The 22223-nt window shown below is 43.5% G+C and overlaps 1 protein-coding gene across 6 annotated transcripts in view; it reads left to right on the plus strand.

Annotated features, from left to right (window-relative positions):
• Positions 1-22223, plus strand: part of LOC126191150 (transcription factor MafB-like) — an 84441-nt gene that overhangs the window by 23587 nt on the left and 38631 nt on the right. The window lies entirely within an intron of this gene.

The raw sequence follows: 22223 nt of genomic DNA on the forward strand, positions 1-22223 counted from the left end.
GGCAGCTTGCTTTAAAAATCCAAAAATGTAAATTTGAGCATTTCATAAAATGTAAAAACGTAGTATCCTGTGACTACAGTGTGAACAAGACACAATTGGAATTGGTCAACTTGTACAAATACATGGATGTAACACTTTAGTAGGGATATTACACGGAAGAATCACATGGGATCAGTTGTAGGTAAATCAAACAGACTGGTTTATTGTTAGAATTCTAGGGAAACGCAATTGGTCCACAAAGGAAACTGCTACAAATCACTTGTGCAACCCAGCCTAGATTATAGCTCAAGTGCGAGTCAACTGTATCAAATAGGACGAAATGGCAGCACAAATTGTCACAAGTTTGTTTGACCCATGGCAAAGTGTGGCAGAGAAGATGGAGAAACTGAACTGGCAGACACTTGAAGAAAGAGACAAACTATCCCGAGAAAGCCTGCTAAAAAAGATCCAAGAAATATGAAACTTTCTGGCAAATTAAAACTGTGTGCCAGACTGAGACTTGAACTCAGGACCTTTGCCTTTCATGGGCAAGTGCTCTACCAACTGAACTACGCAATCATGACTCACAACCCTCCCTCCAGCTTTACTACTGCCAGTACCTCACCTCCTACCTTCCAAACTTCACAGAAGGTCGCCTGCAAAACTTGCAGAACTGTTCCACCCATTCTCCGTCTCTTGGACAAGGACACCTTCCTGGGTGGGTTTTCCTCCATCCACTATGCAGTGTCCGTTTCTGCACCGACAGTGACCATGGACTTCTATGCACCTCATATCCAGCTCGGTAGCCAGTCCTTTGTGGTGGGGCCGCCATGTACCCTGTTGGTTGTAGCCCACTGACTACATAGGGATTGCTCTGCTGATGCATGCACCGTTAACTCCCCACATGTGTCAAGGAGTATATGCCCGTCACCCTGGGGCATTGGGACTCCTGGCAATGGCCGTCCTGCCAGGTGGCCTTTGCTGCGGGTTGGTGGCACCCGTGGGGTGGGCCCCTGGTTGGAGTGGGTGGCATCAGGGCAGATGACACTCCACGAACCGTACTATGTCATCTATTGCTGATGACCCAATGCCAGCATTGTCTAAGCAGTCGAGGTCTAACTACAGTGTGAAGACGTATGACCCCAAATTGTTCCCTTCCCTGGCCACGTTATGGGAGAAATGCCAGGCTAAGGATGGCAGCAAATATTCGCTCCGGTACCTCATATGTACGAGAGCTGATGGGGCTTCCTTCATGTCGATGAAGCCTCAGTTTTTTGTGGATCATTTAGAGGACGAGTTTGGGGAGGTGGAGGGATTGTCCAAAATGCGATCCGGGTCAGTCTTGATAAAAACAGCATCCTCTGCCCAATCACGGGCACTACTCACCTGTGACAAGCTGAGGGATGTTCGTTTCCATCACACCCCATAAGAGCTTAAATATGATCCAGGGTATTGTATTTCACAGGATCTTCTTTTGAAGTCTGATGATGAGCTGCATGCCAACTTAAGAGTGATGAGGCACATACATAGGGGTCCAAAGGATAATCAGCTAGTCACCGGTGCCTTCATCTCGGCTTTAAGTGCTGTCTTCCCGCTGTACTTCCAGTGTCATATGTCACGATTGTGGACGTGTATCACATCCCAGTACTTCATGTGCCTTGCCTCCCATCTGTATCAACAGCAGAGAGCACCATTCCCCTAGATCACCGGACTATAGGTTCTCCGGAAAGAATGGAAAGTCGTGGAATACAAGACCACATACTGACTGCCCTACATTGAGGCTAAGAGGAAATTTGAGCACCTACTTCCTGTACCAATGACATCTTCTTACACCGCCGCTACGAAAACCGTTATAGCCCCATCAGTTCCACCAATTTCAGTCCGCTCTCTAGAGCCGTAAGACTACACCTGCCCCCTTGACGGTGGGTGGCACTTCCCTCCCTGTTGCTCCCTCATGAGAGCAATGCCCCACCCCCCAACCATCGGGGACATCAGTCCCCACTTCTCAGCCAGATAAGCGAAAGTCTTCTTCAGCTCCTCTCGCAAGGAATCGGTCCCTTAGGTCCCTCCTCTCCCAGGTTCCCACTAGTGGGATAGATGACTCCTGCCAGTGGCTGAAGTGCCCAAAAGCAGCTGGTCACAGAGCTTCACGATCCTCTTCAGTCCCGAAGACTGAATCAGGGAAGCCCTCCCAGCCAGAGAAACCCAAGGAGCAGTGAGAGAAATCCAAAAAGAAGACTCTCAGGAACAAGGAATTGTGGTGGCACCGACACCACCGCTACCTACAAGCTCTGCATCTGAGGATGAGGTGGAGATTCTGGTGTCCGCTGAGGACCTAGATCTCGCCGAACCGTCACGACACAATGGTTATAGACTGCTCAGGAACTAAGCCAGTGGCAGCAGGTGACTGCCTCCTTGAGAGTTCATGCCTTCCCAGCCTTCCAATCATGTCATCCTCCAGTGGAATTGTGGCAGTTTTTCCCACCCCCTGGCAGAGCTATGGCAACTGTTAAGCCTTACACCTGCTTTCTGCATTGCCCTCCAGGAAACCTGGTTCCTGGCAATGCGGACTCCTGCCCACTGCGGCTATAGGGGATGTTACAAGAACCGTAGCAACTATAATAGAATGTCAGGTGGAGTTCGTGTCTGTCCTGAACTTGATATGTAGTGAAACTTTGCCCCTTTAAACCCCTCTTGAAGCTGTGGCTGTCAGGACAAGGATGACGCAGGAAATAACTGTCTGCAATGTATATCTTCCTTCAGATGGTGCAGTACCCCTGAACGTGTTGGCTGCACTGATTGATCAACTCCCTAAACCTTTCCTTTTAGGAGATTTTTACGCCCATAACCCCTTGTGGAGTGGCACCGTGCTTACTGGCCGAGGTAGAGATGTCGAAAATTTACTGTCTCAGCTCGACTTCTGCCTCCTAAATACTGGGGCCCCCACACATCTCATAGTACTTCCTCAGCCATTGATTTATCCATTTGCAGCCCAGGACTTCTCCCATCTGTCCACTGGAGAGCCCACGATGACTTACCACTTTCACATCTTCCTGTCACTCTCCTGGTGCCATTGCCCCAGACGTCTACTCAGATGGGCTTTAAACAAGGCGGACTGGGAAGCCTTTACCTCTTCTGTCATGGCTGAATCTCCTGCTAATGGTACCATCAATGTGGTGGCTGAGCGGATCACTAAAACGAACGTTTCTGTGGCGGAAAATGCGATCCATTGTTCTTAAGGATGCCCCTGGCGAAATACTGTACCTTGGTGGTCACCGGAAAATGCTGAGACCATTAAAGAGCATAGGCGGGCTCTACAGTGACAGAAGTGGCACCTTTCCATGGTGCACCTAATAGCTTTCAAACAGCTCTGTGCCCGCGTTCGCCAGCTTATAAAAAGACGGAAACAGGAGTGTTGGGAGAGGTATGTCTTGATCATTGGCTGCCATACGTCATCTTCCCAAGTCTGGGTGAAGATCAGATGAGTTTTTGGGTACCAGACCCAAACAGGTGTCCCTGGCATTAATATAAATGGCGTGTTATCTACCGATGCAAACGCGATTGCCGAGCACTTTGCTGAACACTATGCTCGAGCCTCTGCGTCGGAGAATTACCCCCCAGCCTTTCGCACCCTCAAACAACAGATGGAAGGGAAGGTCCCCTCATTCACTACTCACCACAGTGAACCCTATAACGGCCCATTTACAGAGTGGGAGCTTCCCAGTGCCCTTGCACATTGCCCCAATACAGCTCTTGGGCCACTTCAGAGCCATAGTCAGATGATTCAACATCTCTCATCCGACTACAAACGACATCTCCTCATCATCTTCAATCGGATCTGGTGCAATGACACCTTTCCATCGCAACGGCGGGAGAACACCATCATTTCAGTGCTCAAAGCTGGTAGAAATCCACTTGATGTGGATAGCTATCGGCCCATCAGCCTCACTAACGTTCTTTGTAAGCTGTTAGAACATGTGGTAAGTCGGCGGTTGTACTGACTCCTGGAGTCATGGCGCCTATTGGCTCCGTGCGAGGGCAGTTTCCGCCAGGGTCATTCTACCACTGATGATCTTGTGTCCCTCAAGTCTGCCATCCGAACAGCTTTTTCCAGGTGCCAGCACCTGGTTGCCGTCTTTTTTGATATACGGAAAGCGTATGACACAACCTGGCAACATCATATCCTTTGCACTTTATATGGGTTGGGTCTCCGGGACACCCTCCTGATTTTAATCCAAAACTTCTTGTCACTCCATACTTTCCAAATCCAAGTTGGTGCCTCCCGTAGTTCCTCCCATATCCAGGAGAATGGAGTCCCACGGGGCTCTCTATTGAGTGAGTGTCTCTCTATGTTTAGTGGCCATTAACGGTCTAGCAGCAGCTGTAGGGCCATCTGTCTCACCAACTCTGTATGCAGAGGACTTCTGCATTTTGTACTGCTGCTCCAGTACTGGTGTTGCTGAGCAGTGCCTACTGGGAGCCATCCACAACGCGTAGTCATGGGCTCTAGCCCACGACTTCCAGTTTTCAGCCACGAAGTCGTGTGTCGTGCACTTCTGCCGGTGTCATACCATTCATCCAGAACCAGAACTTTACCTTAATGACGGATCCACTCACTGTAGTGAAAGCATATCAATTCTTAGGACTGGTTTTTGTTGCTCGATTGACTTGGCTTCCTTGCCTTTGTCAGCTTAAGCGGAAGTGTTGGCAGCACCTCAATGCCCTTTGCTGCCTGAGCAACACCAGCTAGGGTGCAGATCGTTCCATGCTGTTGCAGTTCTACAGAGGTCTTGTTCAATCCCTCCTTGAGTGTGGTTTATGGTTCGGCGGTGCCCTCAGGGCTGCATTTACTCAACCCAGTGCACGACTGCGGAGTTCGACTAGCGACAGTAGCTTTTAGGATGAGTTCGGTGACCAGCATACTGGTGGAGGCTGGAGTCCCTCCATTGCAGGTCAGATGTGCTCTTCAGTTACATTGCACACATGCGTAACACTCTTGGGCATGCTAATTACTCTCTCCTTTTCCCAACCACAGCGGTTCATCTCGTGCATCGGCGGCCCAGGTCTGGGCTTCCAATTGTGGTTTGCATCTGGTCCCTTCTGTCTGAACTGGAGTCCTTCCCTTTACCACCTCTACTCGATGTCAATTTATGTACACTTCCATAGTGTAAACCTATGCCGCAGCTTCACCTGGACCTAAGGACTCAGTTAACCCTGCGGCTCTCCGCTGTCACTTCCTCTCAATTCTTGACATGTACCGGGGCCATGAAGTGGTTTACACTGACAGCTCTATGGCTGATGGTCACGTTGGCTTCGCAAATGTTCATGGTGGACATATTGAACAGTGCTCCTTGCCAGATGGCTGCAATGTTTTCACTGCAGAGCTGGTGGCCGTATCTCGTGCTCTTGAGCACATCCGCTCGTGCCCTGGCAAGTCATTTCTCCTGTGTACTGACTCACTGAGCAGCCTCCAAACTATCGACCTGTGCTATCCTCACCGTCCTTTGGTAGCAGCCATCCAGGAGTCCATCTATGCCCTGGAACGGTTCAGTTGTGTGTGTCTGGACCCTAGGTCACATCAGAATTCTAGAAAATGAACTTGCCGACAGGCTGGCCAAACAGGCTACATGGAAACTGCTTCTGGAGATCAGCGACCCTCGTAACTGACCTACGTTCGTTATAACGCCACAAGGGTTTTTAGCTTTGGGAGACGGAATAGCATTATCTCAGTGTGCACAACAAACTGCGAGCCATTAAGGAGACTATGAATATGTGGAAGTTGTCACTGAGGGCCTCTCGCAGGGACTCGGTGATTCTCTGCCGGCTCTGCTTTGGCCACACTAGGGCGACCCACAGCTACCTTCTGCACCTTAGTGTTGGTGCGGTGCCCAGTTGACAGTGGCCCATATTTTTCTGCATTGTCCTACTTTGGCTGCCCTGTGACATCATCTTCAGTTGCCGGACTTGCTATCCTCGATTTTAGCAGACAGTGCCTCATCAGCAGATTTGGTTTTACATTTTATGTGTGAGAGTGAGTTTTACATTTGATCTAAGCTTTAGCACAAGTCATTTGTCCCTCTTGTGTCGTCGACCCTAGTACTTTTAGGCTGGAGGTTTTAATGTGTTGCAGAGTCACTGGCTTCTCCTTTTTATTCTCGTGGTCAGCCAGCCGGGTAATCTGCTTTCTTGTTTTAATCTCTTCTACCTGTTTCTTGGGTTTCTCTGTGGTTTTCTTGTCCTCTTTTGTCTATTATAGTGTTTGTTGCCCTTCTGTCATTTTGTGATTTTTTTCTTCCTCCCCGTATTTGTCATGAGTGTCATTTTCTTTTTACCTTCACCCTTGTGGCATTGTTTTAATCGGAACAAAGGACCAATGACGTAGCAGTTTGCTTCCCCCCCCCACCATTTGTCCTTCTTTTAACCCAACCAACCCACCAACCTTGCAGAACTAGCACTCCTGCTAGGTAGGAGGCGAGGTACTGGCAAAAGTAAAAGATATGAGGGCGGGTCGTGAGTCATGCTTGGGTAGCTCAGTTGGTAGAGCACTTGCCCACGAAAGGCAAAGGTCCAGAGTTCAAGTCTCGGTCTGACACACAGTTTTAATCTGCTAGAAAGTTTCATATCAGAGCACATTCCGCTGTAGAGTGTAAATCTCATTCAAGAAATAGCTTTAAATAATTATCCTAGGGGTATGCTGCAACCCTTTTCGTATTGCTCCTGTAGAGATTTGTTTCACAGAGGAAGACTGCACTGTAGTTCCTTCTCTAGATCGTGGCACAGATGTAGATATCGAAATAGACGACAGAGGGATAGAGAAGCAATTAAAATCGCTCAAAAGAGGAAAGGCCGCTGGACATGATGGGATGTCAGTTTGATTTTACATGGAGTACGCGAAGGAACTTGCCCCCCTTCTTGCAGTGGTGTACCGTAGGTCTCTAGAAGAGCGTGGCATTCCAAAGGATTGGAAAAGGGCACAGGTCATCCCCGTTTTCAAGAAGGGACGTCGAACAGATGTGCAGAACTATAGACCTATATCTCTAACGTCGATCAGTTGTAGAATTTTGGAACACATATTATGTTCGAGTATAATGACTTTTCTGGAGACTAGAAATCTCCTCTGTAGGAGTCAGCATGGGTTTCGAAAAAGACGATCGTGTGAAACCCAGCTCACACTATTCGTCCACGAGACTCAGAGGACGATAGACACAGGTTCCCAGGTAGATGGCGTATTTCTTGACTTCCGCAAGGTGTTCGATACAGTTCCCCACAGTCGTTTAATGAACAAAGTAAGAGCATATGAACTATCAGACCAATTGCGTGATTGGATTGAAGAGTTCCTAGATAACAGAACACAGCATGTCCATCTCAATGGAGAGAAGTCTTCCGAAGTAAGAGTGATTTCAGGTGTGCCGCAGGGGAGTGTTGTAGGGCCGTTGCTATTCACAATATACATAATTGACCTTGTGGATGACATCGGAAGTTCACTGAGGCTTTTTGCGGATGATGCTGTGGTATTTCGAGAGGTTGTAACAGTGGAAAATTGTACTGAAATGCAGGAGGATCTGCAGCGAATTGACGCATGGTGCAGGGAATGGCAATTGAATCTCAATGTAGACAAGTGTAATGTGCTGCGAATACATAGAAAGAAAGATCCCTTATCATTTAGCTACAATATAGCAGGTCAGCAACTGGAAGCAGTTAATTCCATAAATTATCTGGGAGTACGCATTAGGAGTGATTTAAAATGAATGATCATATAAAGTTGATCATCGGTAAAGCAGATGCCAGACTGAGATTCATTGGAAGAATCATAAGGAAATGCAATCTGAAAACAAAGGAAGTAGGTTACAGTACGCTTGTTCGCCCACTGCTTGAATAGTGCTCAGCAGTGTGGGATCCGTACCAGATAGGGTTGATAGAAGAGATACAGAAGATCCAACGGAGAGCAGAGCGCTTCGTTACAGGATCATTTAGTAATCGCAAAAGCGTTACGGAGATGATAGATAAACTCCAGTGGAAGACTCTGCAGGAGAGACGCTCAGTAGCTCGGTACGGGCTTTTGTTGAAGTTTTGAGAACATACCTTCACCGAGGAGTCAAGCAGTATATTGCTCCTTCCTACGTATATCTCGCGAAGAGACCATGAGGATAAAATCAGAGAGATTAGAGCCCACACAGAGGCATACCGACAATCCTTCTTTCCACGAACAGTATGAGACTGGAATAGAAGGGAGAGCCGATAGAGGTACTCAAGGTACCCTCCGCCACACACCGTCAGGTGGCTTGCGGAGTATGGAGGTAGATGTAGATGTGGAGATCATGAGGACAAGATTAAATTAATTACAGCATAGGCGTAGGCATTTAAACAGGCATCCTTCCCGTATTCCAGTTGTGGATGGAACAGGAAGAAGCCTCAATAGCAAGTACCATGAAAAGCACCCTCTGCCTTGCACTTCATTGTGGTTTACATGATATGGATGTAGCTGTAGCCAGATACATTAACCAGTTTGTATATAGGAGTGTCAATCACTGTATGCGGCAGATCCTAGTGGCTCTGAAATCAGAACTGATGTTCCTGACAGTAGCAGAAAATGCAAGTATGCTAATAAAGTTAGGAATAGAAAAATAGATACGAGACTAATGATAAAGGAAACCTGCACAAATATCTTTTGGAAGATCTAAAAGGTGTGTTCAAGATGCCTTTTTTGCTTATTGCACATTTTAAGCACTGTGCCCATCAAAATGATCCCCTCTACTGCCAATAATGTGATGTTTTGCTAGAAGCTCTGGATCAGGAGTGATGCATGAGCTGGCACTTTGTCATGAGGCAATATCCAGGTACAGTTTTCTCACAATTCAGGCCTCTTCCTGCACACAGCATCACTCATGCATGCTAGGATTCCATGTCAGACTTCCTTGTTTACCATCTGAGCACAGCCATGGACAATGGCTTTGTAATCAAAAAACACAGCCTGCATCATAACTTTGACAGACTCATAGGTGCTTTTTTTTTGGACAAGGAGACCTTAGCCCACCCACTGAGACAACCGCCACCCACTGAGACAACTGCACCTTTGTTTCAGTAAGCCACAGTGTGCTCCCTCTGCTGGTTGGCGTACTATTTGAAAAGTTCAGTTTCTTTTCGAACACACCTTGTATGTGTGATGATACATCAGAAATATTAAGCATTGTCTAGTTTGTTTTACAGATGTTTATCATGAAATAAATTACTAACTAGGAACATTCCTATTTTTGTAGATATTGCCAGATTTTGTTAAACAATACCAGATGAACGAAATAAGTTACAAGCAGAATTTATAACTGGTTAGTGCACCAGATAATATTATAAAACACATGAAACAGAAACTTGTAATGGAGTTCACCTCATCTTTTAAATCTTTTGTGTAGTGAGTGTTGGTCATTATGTGGCAGTTGATAAGAGGATGCCACAGAAAGGGTCACCACTCTCAAGATTAGATGGAATGCTGAGGGAATGGTATGATGGAACAGATCCATAATATTTTATTTGTACACTGCTGTAAGTAGCTAAAAGTAAACATTCACAAATTAAGAATGTGCTTTTTAGTCAGTAACCAAATTGTGCAACAGGTGAAGCAATTATCCAGTGGCTGAGGGGATCTTGTGGCTTAGCATCAAACAGCTATATGAAGACACTGCACTGATCAGTACTGGTTGTGAACTCCTTTCCTTATTTTACCCTGTAGAACTGACTAGGGAGCTACATTCATACACAAACAATCTGATCAGTATGCATAATAGAACAAATATGAGTTTCTCCTAATGCTCAACTCAAGGAAAATGTGACATTGCTGTGGATAAATAGAAAAATGAAATATTTTCATGACAGACAATATCTCAGGGTGAAGACTTATGCTGAATACTGCCATTATTTACATTTGTCTTGTTGCATGTGGTAGCTGGAAACAAACAAATATTTTTGCTCATTTTTGGGTTACAAAGTGCAAAGGCGAACATATGATTCCATTAACTATTCCGATAAACTGACTTGTTCCAACAATTGGCTACATCAAGTTAAACAGTTTATTGATTATTTGCAGTAGATGAAAATGACGTAAACTTCACCACCGTAGTGGTGGTTTCATCATAATTCCAAAACAAATATAAAATAAACATCTCATCTACTATTAGGCAACTGCTATCAAATAATCTTACCTGCCTTATTCTAAAAAAAAAAAAAAAAAAAAAAAAAAAAAGAGGAAATACGTCTTTTGCTTGACATTAGCATTAACTAACCCATATACCCACTAACACACAAATATTAATAAACTCTCAGCTCAGCAAAAATCTGTATTTCTCTGCTTGTAAAAATAAGTTGTCAATAAATTATTCAAATAAAATGACAGATTTACTTTGTCATATTCAACATGAACACGTCTGTTCCTTAGTGGTCTAAATGGCAAACTGGGACAAACTAGAAGCACCTGTCACTATCACTACAATTACTATACACTACATTACATTAATTTTACTAAATTTACTGAAATTATAATATAAGGCTTTTGCTACTGGAAATATTTGTCCCAAACCATGTTGGTGTATTCTGAGCAACCTACATCATTCCGTGTGTGGCATTTGTTTGCAGGATTAGGTGTAACGACTGACCATTGTTGGCACTATACACTCCCAGCATACTCAATTTTAACATCGAAAATCCATCAACATACCATAACATTTATGAATGTATGTTAGGTGTATAATTCTTAAGTAAGTAAATAAAATTACTCATCTTGTTCATGCTGCACTTATTACTATCTGTGAAACACCTCCTTTGGGAACAGATATTTGTGTTTTAATGTTTTGATGAAGTTAGGGAAATGTAGCCTTACAAGTTTCTCTCTCTCTCTCTCTCTCTCTCTCTCTCTCTCTCTCTCTCTCTCTCTCTCTCTCTGTGTGTGTGTGTGTGTGTGTGTGTGTGTGTGTGTGTGTGTCCATAGCAAACTTATATTATTCTGAAGTCATGCACACAGAGGAACTGATATATATTCACACTGATTTTATTGTTCATGTGTGAATGTAGCTCTTTCACCAATCTCACAGAGGAAAACACTGGCAAGGATCCTCACAAATTATAGTTGAAGTATGGTGAAATAAGAGGTCCACTTCCTTGCAGCGCTGTTGCCAGACACTAACCATACCTTACTGTTCATTCTTAAGCCAGATGATGATTTTTCAATGAACAAATGACACTGTTACCAATCCAGTGTAACACTTTTGGTGGACTCATTCGAAACTTTGTAGTGTACGTGAGACTGTAGTATTGTAATAGACTGTAATAGATTGTGTGAATCTTGTTCAAAATACTCCTAACTTTCCCAGTGTCAGTCCAAAGCCTGAAACAAAAAGTGATGTAGCCACAGCAATAAATTACACAAGTTAAAAATAAACAATATTAGAGAAGGAAAGTTGCCACTCACCATATAGTGGAGATGCTGAGTTGTGATAGGCACAACAAAAAGATTCACATAATTATAGCTTTCAGCCATTAAGGCCTTTGTCAGCAATAGACACGCGCGCGCGCGCGCGCGCACACACACACACACACACACACACACACACACAAATGCAACTTAAACACACATCTGCAGTCTCAGACAACTGAAACCACACTGGAGTAGGTGGTGGTAGGAGGATGTATGGGACAGGTCTTGCATTTAGGTCTGTACAGGGGTATAAGCCATGAGGTAAGAGATTGGGAGCAGGGTTGTGGAAGAATGGACAAGTATATAGTGTAAGTTTGGTGGAAGGTGGAATACCACTGTCAGATACTTCCACATACAAACCTTGGCACAGTGACTCCATTCCAGTAATCCAGCAGGATCTCCAGTCACTACTCAGATCCGTAGGCCTATCCCATAACCTCTCCCCAGAGTCCATCTCTCTACTTATCCCTATCATTCCCCACAGTCCCACCTTCTACATGTTTCCTAAAGTCTATAAACCCAACCACCAGGACGACCCATTGTGGCCGGTTACTGTACCCCTACTGAGAGAATCTCTGCTCTCGTAGACAAACACCTTCAACCTATATTCCAGAACCTATCCTCCTATATAAAAGATACCAGCCATTTCCTTCACTGACTCTCCACTGTTCCTTAACCACACGGCGCCCTGCTCGTCACTATTGATGGCACCTCCCTGTACACTAACTTCCCTAATGCCCATGGCCTTACTGCTATTGAACACCAGCTTTCCAGACACCCTGTGGATTCCAAAACAACAACCTCCTTCCTAGTTGCCATGACCAACTGTATCCTCACTCACAATTACTTCTCCTTGGAGGGCATTACCTACAAACAAATCCGAGGTACAGCTATGGGCACCTGCATGGCACCATCCTATGCCAACCTATTCATTGGCCGTCTATAGGAATCCTTGCTAAAAACCCAGGATCCTAAACCCCTCACCTGGTTCAGATACATTGATGACATCTTTGCTTTCTGTATTGAAGGTGAGGACACCCAATCCACATTCCTCCAGAACTTCAACTACTTCTCCCCCACTTGGTTCACCTGGTCATACACAACCCAACAAGCCACCTTCCTAGATGTTGACCTCCACCTCAGAGATGGCACATCAGTACCTCCCGACAGTTGCCACCCATTCCATACCAAGAACTCCCCTCTGTGCAGCCTAGCCACCCATGCTCATCGCATCTGCAGTGGCGAGCAGTCCCCCTCAAAATATACCGAGGGTCTCACTGAAGCCTTCACTGACCGTAATTATCCTCGCAACCTTGTACAAAAACAAATCTACTGTGCCTGTCCCACCACCTTCCAAAGTCCCACAAGCTGGCCACAGAGGAGCATTCCCATCGTAATTCAGTACCATACGGGATTGGAGCAACTGAATTACATTCTCCGCCAGGGTTTTGGTTACCTCTCGTCGTGCCCTGAAATGAGAAATGTCCTCTACACTATCCTTCCTACCCCTTCTCCAGTGGTATTCTGCCATCCACCGAACTTACACTATATACTTGTCCATCCTTACACAACCTCTGCTCCCAAACCCTTAACTCATGGCTTATACCCCTGTAGTAGACCTAAATGCAAGACCTGTCCCATACATCCTCCCACCACCACCTACTCCAGTCTGGTCACTAACATCACCTATCCCATCAAAGGCAGGGCTACCTGTGAAACCAGTCATCTGATTTACAAGCTAAGCTGCAACCGCTGTGCTATATTCTATGTAGGCATGACAACCAACCATCCGTCTGTCCGCATGAATGGCCACTGACAAACTGTGACCAAAAAAACAAGTGGACATTCCTGTTGCTGAACACGCTGCCAAACATGATATCCCTCATCTCAATGACTACTTCACAGCCTGTGCCATATGGATCCTTCCCACCAACACCAGCTTTTCTGAATTGCGCACGTGGGAACTTTCCTTGCAATACATCCTACATTCCCGTAACCCTCCTGGCCTCAACCTTCGTTAGTCACTGTCCTCACCATCCAGCCCCCTACCAGTTCCCATTCCAGCACTACACAGCCGTCATTTCACCGCCACATCCAGTCTTTTAATTTCTTTTTATTTCTCTCCTTTCCACTAATTACTCCCTCCCCCCTCCCCCACCTTCTCTCCTGCCCTGCATCTAACTGCAGCACTTCACTGTCTGCCACCCCACCATACTATCCCTCCCCCTCCCCACCCCAGCCTGCTCTTTACCCCCACCCAGTCACCACTACCACCATGCACTGGTGCTGCTGCTCGCAGTGTGGCAGAGTGGAACTTTCCTTCTCTAATATTGTTACATTCCATCCTGGAGTTTCCATTGTTTGATTTAAGTTAAAAATTGAATTAGGTTCATTTACTAAAAAGCAAAAAAATCACTTTTCTGCCTATCAGAAGAAGTAAAAGAGGGCTTCTTCGTGTAGTTAACTGAAATTGAGTCGGTAGCCTTACTGGAGCTGCACAAATTGCTATATATTTTTATCCTCATTATTTTACATTATCTGAAATGTAGGCTAGTGTTGATTCTTCTTGTGGCTGAGTGGCATGATTGTTGTGGCCCACTGCTGAATTTATCACTGCCTGTGATGAGACGGTGAAACTGATCCTGTCAATAGTGTCAACTTCCATAGATAGAAAGACTACTAAATCACTCCTCCACAAAGCTTTCAAGTGCAGCTGATAGATCCACTGTGTGCTGTGTGATCTCGGAGAGGAACTGGCTGGCTCTCTAAAGAAATTTCTCTACTTCCGCACTGCTGCCATTGTTGTGTCTTCCTGTAGCATAGAGGTTGCTCTAAGGACCAAAGAGTTGGCCATCTCCATCCTTGCATCTTTCGCTGGTAATAGGTTGTTTGTGTTTAGGTCTGGCAGTGGTTGCTGATAGTTTATGTACTGTTGCTGGAAGTACATGTGGCTCTTTGGAGAATCAGTGGGAGCTCTTCTGTTTCATGTGCTGCAATACAATGCCCGCTTGCATATCAATTGTTGCCTTAGCTGCTGCTTTTAGATTGGGCACAGATGCAGGAAACTGACCAAGTTCATACCCAAAGCCCAGTTCTAGGACTGGGTTTCCAGTACAGAACACTTTGAGTGTTCCCGACTGCTGTCTAACTGTAAGATGTGGAGCACTGTGGTTTTTGCACAAGTGGCTTTTGCAGTATGCAGTTGATCATGAGGACATCAGTTGAGTTTGCCTTCTGCATTCTGCAGCCCCTTTTGTCCCTTGAGTGTGTGCCCCAGACATTCTTCATGTCTGTTGAATGCTGGGTAGAATGGGACATTTGCTGTTCATTATGCAGAATTTTTGGAACTTTTATGAACAGAATTGAGGCCCATTATCTGAAACAATTACGTTAGGTAAACCTCCAATACATGGTGGTGATTTTTCTGGAAAATCACAAATTCTCAGGGTCAAAATTTTACCTGGAAAAATTAGGGGCTTCTTAGGGAATTTCATATAGTTTATGAAACTCTGTGTTTTTAACCCAGCATTGTAATTTCATTTTGGCAAGTTCTGTAAATCACAAATTTTAAAAGTAATTAATAATTCAAGGTTTGTTATGTGAATATTATTCTCTATAAATTATTGTTGTTTAAAAACTGCCCTTAAACTACTGCTTGTTCAATAGCATGTGAGTATCTTAGCCCCTCCACCACCACCACCACCACCACCACCACCACTAATTTTTCAGGAGCTTCTTATGATATTATGTGGGGGAGTTGGAAAATAAGTTTCCCCTGTCGACTGTGGTCAGAGTTGTGTGTGAAAGGAAAAAAAAAAAAAAGAGAATGAGACATTAAAGATAAGAATATATTTATTTTTCTACATAATTTAAGTAGATTGAGACATTTGTCATACCGCTTTATAAGCTTCAAAAAGCCTTCCTGGAAAAAATCAGGGCGTTGCATACAGAAGCAGCGTTAAACAGCTTGTTTGACATCAAAATTGCCGCCTATGCGCCTTCCGCCGAGAGTTTTCATCAAAGCAGGAAACAGATGGAAGTCACTTGGTGTGAGATCCGGACTGTAAGGCGGATGGTGTAGGCGCTCCCAGCCAAGAGTTGCAATATGGTTATGCGTTGCCGTCGCCGTGTGTGGTCTCGCATTGTCATCCAACAGCAGAATGCCAGATCTGAGAAGGCCAGGCGGCTTTTTCCGAATCACCTCTTTCATTTTCGACAGACTGGCACAGTACCACACAGCATTGATGGTTGCATCCTCCAGAAAGTCCAGCAGCAAAACTCCTTTGGCGTCGCAGAAAACGGTGAGTAGCACTTTACCTGCAGACAGAGTTCTTTTGAACTTCTTTTGGACAGGTGATGACAGATATTTCCACTCCACGGATGTGGCCTTCGATTCGGGCATGTAATGGTGGACCCACGTTTCATCCCTCATCACAATCCGAAACAGAAGGTCATTGCAACATTCTTGATAAAGCACAAGCTATTCCAGGCTGAACGCCATACGTTGTTCCATGTGTGTCGGGATCAGTTGGTGGGACACCCATCGTGCTAACACCTTCCTGTATCGAAGAATGTCGTGGATGATCTTGTGAGCTCACTCATGTCGGATTCCAAGTTCTGCCATTACTCCATTGATAGTGATACGCCAGTTCCCTTTAACCATGTCATCCACCTTCCTGACATTCGCATCTGTAGTGGCCCTGCGCGTCCGTCCAGGCCTCGGTATGTCCTGCACTTGCTGACGTCCATCACTGAATTGCTGGCACCATCTCCGCACTATTTGCCTCGACATCACACCTGACCCATAAACCTCAACAAGGCAGTTGTGAATTTCTGTGCCTGATACTCCACGTGCCCATTCATAACGGATAACAGCTCTCACTCCCGCCTTTGACCACGACTCCAAAACGCACCTTCTCTCCATAGCTCTGGGAAAAGACCGAGCGGCTGGCCTCCGCTTCGCGCAGGCACTACGACAGCGCCATCTGCTTGATCACGGTTGACCTCTACCCAATGGTGTATCGGTGTCTTGCATGTGCGCGTTCACCTGACATGTCGTCTTTCACCCATATCACACAACTCTGCCCACAGTCAACTGGGGGAACTTATTTTCCAGCTCCCCCTCTTATCTTCCTCACCATACTGCTTCCAGATAGAATGATTTACCTTTGACAGTAGATTACATCAATCGCTTATAGGCATAAGAGAAGGTATCTATACATACACATTTTCTTGTCTATTATATGCTCAGACTGAAAAGTCTTAATTTCTTTATCATTCATGACTGTTGTGCTGTTGATGCTGTGTGTAATGGAGATTTGCATTGAAATATTGTTTGAAGTGTAACAACTGTATTGTTAAATAATAATGCTTCTAAACTTGCTCCAATGATTAAAAGTTGTTTTCACATTTGGAATATTATTAGGCAATATCATTTTTAGTGTAACATTTACTATATATTTACAAGATGCTTTCACAGACAACTTCTGCCAGTGTGTGTTTTCAGCATCAGATCCGAAGTCAATATAAACATGCATTACGCGTCTTTTGTAAACTGAAATAGATGAAACAGGTTGCCATATACAAATGCAAACCTAGGTAGATATACGTTCACATGATGATTTAAATCTCATTCACGTTGATTTGAACCTGTTTCACATATGTTGTGGTGTTTTTTTTTCCTATCATGCTGCAGTTTGCTATCACCTAGCGTGTAGTCTACTTGTAATTAAATGTTTTTATTTTTCGGAAAGCTTATTTCAGTCATTGGTAGTAAAACATCATTAATTGTTCTGCATTAATGAAAGGGGATAGGTAAGGTTAAAGGTCATAAGTTGTAATAATGATAATGAATAGGGACACTGTGTACTTCAACTTGTTTTCACATAGATGAAAGTCTCTTGCTGTTCAAAGGACAGCAATTTATTCCAACCAAGCGAAGTAGATTCGGAATAAAGAAATTTGTACTGTGTGACTGTCAGAGTGAGTATATTTCAGATTTTATTGTATATACAGGTGCAACAACAGAAACTGGGTTCCACAATTTGGAAAAAAGTGGCGACGTAGTGGCAACTCTTATGGGACCATATTTGGACCAGTTTCATATCCTATATGTCGATAACTGGTACTCCAGCCCGGACCGGTTCCTCTGGCTTCACAACCATGGAACAGCCGCATGTGGCACTGTTTATAAGAACAGGCGCAACATGCCAAAACTGTAGAAGAAATTAAAATGAGGAGAAACTCAGTTTAGGTCCACTGAAAAGGTCCTTGCTATCAAGTGGTGTGATAAGAGAGAGGTGTACATGTTGACCACAAGTCACACAACTAAAATGGTTGAAACAGAGAAGACTGACAGAAATACTGGCGAAAAAATAAAGAAACTGCAATGTATTGTAGATTACAATTCTAGTACGGGTGCAGTTGACCATTGTGACATGTTACTGAGCTCAGTGGGATCAGTGCATAAGACTGAAATATTTTTTTCACATTCTGGATTTGTGAATTCTAAATGCTCATGCTCTCCACTGGTCGGTAACAGCGCTAAAAATGGCACTCGCAGAGTTTCACCTTTCTCTCATAAGGGAGATTGTAGAAAAATGTCCCACAGAATGGAGAAGGCTTGTAGGGGAAGGCGCTACAATTACAAGAATCCTCTGCAATTCACAGGGAGACATTTTCTGGCTGTTAGCGTGAGTGAACATTTGCAGAAAACTATGCTAATGCGCAGATGCGCGGTTTGCATGAAACAGAAAGTGCGCTGGGAAACTAGATACCACTGCAAAACTTGATGTGTAGCACCCTACTTTGAGACTTACCATACAAAGAAGCATTGCTAATCATTGGGAACTAAATCTGAGAAAATTTATTGATGCTTCTGAATTAATTACTAAAAAAAGGCAAAAATGTAAAAAATATATAAATCTACTTTTAACTTTGCCAGTGCCAGTCCAAAGCCCGGATCGAAAAGAAGGATGGGAAATAGATGCAACAGGTGTAAAATTATTCAAATGAAGCCTGACTTATTCATATGTAGCAGTTTACTGGCAAGTGAACGGACCTGGTGATTGAGATGGCACATGTGTACTGTGGCAGATGTAATTACGCCAGTATAACAAAACCCATAGATTAATTTGCGTGTGATACATTTAAATTATTAACACGCAACATGAACAGTTATATTCTTTTATCCTTAGTAATGCAAATGTAGATCACACTCGGTCTACTTGTACAAAACATGTTTTCCATAACTTATTTAAACTCTTTTGATCAACGAGAAACAACGTGCCAAAGTTAAAACTCTTTTTCTCAGTGCGATTTTTCTTGCTGCTTTGCCTCTGTTGTTAGCCAATATCGAAAATTAAACTTATTGTTCTGGGGAGGGTTCGAATGAGACTGGCTTTGAAGCGTTAATAGAAAACGGTATTTGAAAAAGAAATATCGAATACACCCTGCTTTCATCTTTTCATAAAAATCAACATCTTTTCGACTAATTTGTAGATTATTGGAAAACAGTAGGGGAATAAAAGCTTTTATTCCTTATCGTTGTGCAGTCAATCTATTGCACTCTAAATTTCATTTTCATCATGCGTTCACACTACTAGACATGCTAACCCAAAGTTTACATTGTTTTCGGGCCTGATTTTTGCGTCCAACTTTCATGGAATGAAATACCGCATTTTTTATGTTTTTACAAAATCTTCAATTTTGTGCTTAATTCATTAAGTACTGAAAAGTGCTATGAAAATGAAACTTTATATTTAAGAACCTTGTTTGTTAGGTTACAACATGGCAAGTTTCACATTCGTCATAGCATTAGTTCAGGAGATGCAAGAAGCCAAACTTCAAAATTTTTTCGGCCGCCTATTTTTTTGGCCAATTTACCAACAATTTTCTGGCTTAATATTGCTCGTAAAATTCTTTTCATTATTATTCTTAAGAGAACGCATAAAGTTGTACAAGATGGCCAAATTTTATTTCTTTACAAAAACTATTGCCTGAGATATTACAGCTCAAAGTCGCCAAAAAATCATACTGGAACTGCACAAGTCATATTCAGCCAAGAAATATTCAGTGCAGGGCAGGTTGAGCAGCGCGGGCTGATCCGGTCCCGGCGGCGGTTCCAAGAGACAGGCACGCAGCGCAGGTGGACGGATTACGCCGCAGGCCGTGGTGCCCCAGTGCGCCAAGCAGTTTTGCACATATATATTTTAAGTGATATAGGACATTAGGCACGTCTTAAACATATGAAGGGATAAAAAGGCAAACACAATTTGCTGTAAGTTAGAGAACATCATCCCAGATTGAAGACTTTTTTCCCCCAGCCAAAAAAGTCAGTTGCTGCCCTGTCACTTACTATTGAGTCACACACTTCAGTATCATCTGCTTTAGAATAGAAAATATCTGTATGACCTTCAACAGCAAATTGTCCATGTGGACTTGGTGAACTTGTGTTAAAAGTTGATGTAATGACTGCAGAAACTGTCAGATGTGTTGAAACAGTAATACCACACAAATCCCTTCAGGAGGCTGTAAAGGTTGTTGCTGTAATCTGAAGAATGTGTCAAGATGGTGATATAGCTAACAGAATGCAACTTAAGCGAGATAAAATAGGCAATGTTCTCATGTGGCTTATTTCAGTCAATAGTTGCTTGGCTGCTGATGTAAGCCAGTTATTTTGTTGTTGATTTTGATGAGTCACTGAATAAAGGTGTGAGATACACACGGATGTAAATACAAGATTTTGGAATGAAGGTAAAAATAGAGGTAACAACAAGATACCCCACGTTCTCTTTTCTCAGTCGCTCTAGAGCTGCCAACTTTTTATCTTCATTTATTGGTGTGACAAAAGAAATACCCAACGGTAAGATTCTCCAGATTTTAATGGATGAGCCAAAAGTTAATTGTCTATTTCTGAAAGAATGTAAAATGTATTCAGCAGGGTTGAAACTGCTCGATATTGGTTGCTGTGGGCTTACATTCATAATATATTCAGAGATGCAATCAAGGTAATATAATGGGACATTGCATTATCAAAGAAAAACTGGGAATGAACTCTATAGATGTAGCAGTCAGGGCGAACAGGCTTAGATGGTGGGGTCATGTTACACGCATGGGAGAAGCAAGGTTACCCAAGAGACTCATGGATTCAGCAGTAGAGGGTAGGAGGAGTCGGGGCAGACCGAGGAGAAGGTACCTGGATTCGGTTAAGAATGATTTTGAAGTAATAGGTTTAACATCAGAAGAGGCACCAATGTTAGCACTGAATAGGGGATCGTGGAGAAACTGTATAAGGGGGGCTATGCTCCAGACTGAACGCTGAAAGGCATAATCAGTCTTAAATGATGATGATGATGATGATGATGATGATGATGATTGCATTATCAGATGACTGGAGAAGTCTTCAGTTGCTCAAAGAGCAGTCGATGTAACACCAAAGATGAATAAATCCATCGAGGGTATGGAGAAAAATAGACTGAACGAAAGAGTGAAAATTTCATGTTGTTGAGTAAGTTTGTTAATTATCCATTGTTGTGTCCCATACTGGATTTCTTCAAGTCATTAGCCTGTAATATTGAACCTTTCCAAACAGAGTTCCAGACAGGTGCTCCATTAACCCTGTTTCTCTACATGACTTTGGTATCTACAGTGACGACAGTATTAGAACATTTTGTGACACTGGAAATATTAGAGAAAAACATGTCGATCAAGTTAGCTGATGCCAAGGAAGAAAAAAAATCTGCTGCCTGCAAAAAAAACAATATTCTAGGGTTTGGTACCCATAAGGAATTAGAGAAAATCAGTTCGGATTTAAAAACTACAGATATTCTTAAGTTTTCGCAAGAATGTACGATGAGACTTCAAACATTTGTCATTAAACTTAATAACAGGTCACCCTTAACCTACTCACTTACATTCACCATTATGTGGCTTGACCCAGGTTTGAGCGTGTCAAAATCAGTTTGGCAAAATCGCGTCTTGATAAGCTGCTTTGTATTCTTGCAGAGTGTAATCACCTAAGGGGAACTGCAGCAGATAATTAATGCGTACATTCAAGGACCTGTCTTCTTTACCACATGTCATCCATTCTTTTAAAAAAATATAGTCATTCTGAAAAGGAGTTATCATTTTTAGTGTGATAGCATTAGTGAGAAACACCAAAATTTAGTTGTAGTTATGAAAGTAGCTTGCAATTGCAACACTGAAAGTGGCTTTTATAATTGAGGCATTGACAGTTTTGATATTCCAAAGTTCCTTATGCGCAAGGAATGCACACTCATGGTGTGTAGAATTCTGTAATTGACTCAAAGAATTAACAGCATGCATAGGAACAGAATGTTTTAGAAAAATAGAAAACACATGGAAGTGAAAGAGATGGAAGCAGACTTGTTCAAAAGGTTTGGAAAGTGCTACAAAAGAAGTGTTGGCAGTTGAAGAAAACAAATAATTGCTTTAAAAATTAGATAATTGCTTTGAAAATTATCTACTTCATTCTGGCCATCCCACAAGGCCCTTGTGTAATATAGATAGTCATCCAGTCAGAGAACCTGTGGAACATTCACCATCATAAGCTTATAACAGGGGTACAGCTCCTTGACGTATCTATATACAGTTGGTGATCCGTTGGGCCAAAATATTTGAGGCCAGCTGTTGAAAGTGTACTATCAGATATGTCAGAGACATCTCGTGTTACGTCTGGCATCTGCGCCACTGTCAATGAATGGTAGATCTTTGAGAGCCGATGGAGGCTGATTTTCTAATTGACCGCAGATTTGCACCAACA

Source organism: Schistocerca cancellata, chromosome 6 (assembly GCF_023864275.1).
Source record: "Schistocerca cancellata isolate TAMUIC-IGC-003103 chromosome 6, iqSchCanc2.1, whole genome shotgun sequence".
Classification (NCBI taxonomy): Eukaryota; Metazoa; Arthropoda; class Insecta; order Orthoptera; family Acrididae; genus Schistocerca; species Schistocerca cancellata.